A 3753-nucleotide genomic window follows, 5' to 3' on the forward strand; every position below is an offset into this window, starting at 1 on the left:
AATTATACCATATGAAAATCATTGTAATGTCACTCATCTTTTAAATTATATTGGCATATTTTTAATTAATATTTTTTTTTTCCCAAGTTAATAAAGTGATTGAATTTTAAGGGTCGTTTTGACATAATCAATAATTATTGAAGTTATTGATTTTTGAGGTTATTTTTAACATAAGAAATCATTTTTTCAGTGTGTAGGTCTTCGTATTTACGTATATATCATTCTCCAAGAAAATAAAGAATATAGTACAGATATAAATTAAAAATATATATAATATATACATTTTTCCAGAAAGGAAAAGAGAATATACCTAAATAAATATATGTAATTTTATAAATAATGGATATGCAAATTATATTAGAAAACATAGTTGAAAAAAAGGGAAACATATGTATGAGATAGAAAAATGAATACATGCGTTGTTTATGTTTTTGATTAGATATATGGGAAAAGAGTTAGTGCCATCATTCTTTTAATTTACATTAATGTAGAAATATTAATAATGGGAAAAAATGATTATATTTAGTGTAGAGATGTTCTCTGCATTTTAATATACGGTAGAAGTTTTCAATAATGAACCAATGAATATAACACTATATTAAAAGGTGTTACATATGTATGTGATTAGAGGTGTTAATCTTTTAAGTTTGTAATTTTTTTCTAATTTGTAGAAATTAATAAATAACAAAAAAAATTAAATGATAAAAAAAATATACATAAAAATTTTGATTTTACTTGGTAGTCCATAGATTAAGTTGAAGATGGATCTGAGTTAGTTATTAACAACGTACCTATGTTTTGAATACATAATTTTAAATAATGCAAAATTCCCCTCGACTTTACATGTGCGAAAACAAACTATGTAGCATTTGAACTCATTTTTCCTCTCTTAAGAACACTAAAGGCCCCTAACTCCCACTTCTTTATGACAAAAACCACTTAATAGCACTTAGAATACCACTTGGGGAACAAAGAACCCAAAGAAAACGCATTTTCATGGTTGGATACCTTATTCGCAATGCTCAAGATCTAAAGGGTTGATTTTTCTATATAAGACCCTTGTTTTCCTTTTCGACCATGATCTTAGTCCCTAGACCTATTCTTATTTCCAAAACCCAATTAATAGCAACCTTATCCCACTCAAAGGCCAAAAATCCCATAAAGTTCCTATGCTGTATTCTAATGCATCTTTCACCATGTTTATGGATAAAAATAATTGTTGAATGCCCAATGCCTTATTATAATTTCCTATTGTAACACATTGAGTGACTTATGCCCTATATTGAGGCTACTTGGTGAAACCAAAAAGTTTCCACTCTTTTTTATTTGATATTGCTCTATTACATACCCATCCACTTCTATAAGACTTTTGAGGTGCTGGGGTACTCCAAATTCCTATCAATAACTTAAATTTATGCTCTAAAACCATTTTGTAATGTATCTAGCATCCATGCTACACCCAATGCAATCTTATTTTATCTTTGATACAAATATCGTATATATCTAAACAACTAATTGGAATAAGATCAACATTTTATAACTCTAATAATATAATTTCTTATTGTATTATCTTGGATCGATTAATGTCAATAAACATGACAATGCGAGTTTATGCAAACTTAATTAGTCAATCATAAATAGAAATGCAAACATACACATGCATATAAAAAGTCAGTCAACTTGTAATTTAAAACCATTAAGCCAACATAACCATGAATAAAGAACACTTATCTATCTAGGAATAAACCGTATACAAGCTACAAATGAAGGGTGTTCCACCCAACTATAAGATCCCTATTACACTTAATATATTTGCAAAAATAACACTAATGAATCTAGGTTGTGAATTCACAAGGATAAAATCATTTATCATTGGATCTAACTCTCTGATCATTACCCAATTTCTTGGAATCTTACAATTTGTAAACTTTTACAACTATCTCAATCCACTATATCCCTTTCCCCATCAACCTACATAACCCAAGGAATGGGATATCCCTTCTCTACCATGTGTTTTGTAAGTCTATCCCACTCCCTCCAGGGCTAGAAAAAAAAAATCAACTTTGAAATCTCTCTGCTTGGGACTCCAAGGATTCTTAACTGTAATTTAGTTCACTACATGATATAATCATATTTTCCACATAGTTTCACGGTAACAACTTTCCTTTGTTTACTCATAGTTGTGCCATGGGAGATTAGGTTTAGAGACAAAGTTCCTAAGGAAGAATCAATTGAATGAAATTTTTTCCTTATAAAACCAAAATTGACAAATTATATTTTGCATGAATGAGAAAAGCCATCTGCCTTAATAAAAAACATTGTGTCTCGTTTTCCCACTAATGCTAATCTCAAAGACTTATTAAAAAAGGGTTTTATAACATCAATATTTAGGGACCCAGGATAGAAGTAAAATAATATTATTTTTCCTTGGCCTCATTGGGCCCCATAAGACCCCTTCCTTTCCTCTTTTGTGGAATCATAGTCCCTCATTCTTTCATCCTTCTCCATCTACAATTTGTGATATATTTTTACTATTGCCATTCAACGTACAATATTTACATATTACAACATTCATATATCAATAAGTTTACAATCTACACATATACATTGTTGTTATAGGGATCAAAATAGGAAGCGTTGCATTCATGAGAAATTTTAGGGGCTAATCTTTGTAGGTGGGCTAATTTTCCGTTCCTTTTTCCACAAGAAAAAACACCAATTCCCATTTTTTATAATTGATAGTATAAAATTATTTTACCTTAAAAATAACCAAGTTTTATAAAGGCTACATGAAATTATTAAATATTTAAATATTTTTACAAAGGTAATACCAAACATTTTTATTCCCAATTTTCTAGTTTCTAGTGTCATATACCCTAGTACCCCTCTTTGTCTATCCCTAGTTGTCATGCTACACAAAAAATAAGGAACTTATCACAATTTCCATAACTTTTACACTCTAAAATGGATAACCATCAATAAAAATTTCCACATTACATTCATTAATTATCATTTTGATGAAATTAAAAGTCCTCAATTCTTTACTAAACTTGGTCTCCATTTTGGCTATCCTAATTTTGAATTAAGAAGACTGATATTTCCAAAACTTATTTTTGCGCTCATGAAGGAAATTATGAGTTCTTGATGATGTTCTTAGCCTTTGTAATGAACTATCCACCTTCCCATGTCTTATGAACCACATCTCTCAAAATTTTCTGCATCATTTGGTCCTTATCTTTTCTTATGACATCCTAATCTATAGTAAAACTTGGAATGCCCTTGTCACCCATGTGGATTAGGTTTTATAAATTCTTTCTCGTCATCACGTGTTTCCTAAAAGGTCCAATTGTATCTTTAGTGTCTTTAAAGTAGAATGTCTACATCCTACTATTAGTAATGATCGTGTATGAGTGGCTCCAAAGGAAATTCAAGTAATGAAGGATTTTGCATGCCTGGTGACCCTTAAAAGTTTATAAGATTTTCTTGGTCTAATAAGGTAATGCAATTTTTTTTCAAGAACTATGGAAAAATTGTTTCGTCCATCACTCCCTTACATAAGAAAAACTCTTTTAGTTGGAATGAAGTCATTCATCAAGCATTCTAGGATTTGTATAAATTTATCTATACAACCCCAATACTAAAATTAACTAAGCCTTTTTTTTTAATGTGATGTATTACGAAAAGGAAGTAGAGAAATTCTCATGTAATAAGGAAGACCATTAGCCTTTACTCACAAACAACTTGTGAGTGGCA

This window comes from Pinus tabuliformis, chromosome 4_2 (assembly GCF_031772625.1).
Source record: "Pinus tabuliformis cultivar Carrire ecotype Pingquan chromosome 4_2, CPIR1, whole genome shotgun sequence".
Lineage (NCBI taxonomy): Eukaryota > Viridiplantae > Streptophyta > Pinopsida > Pinales > Pinaceae > Pinus > Pinus tabuliformis.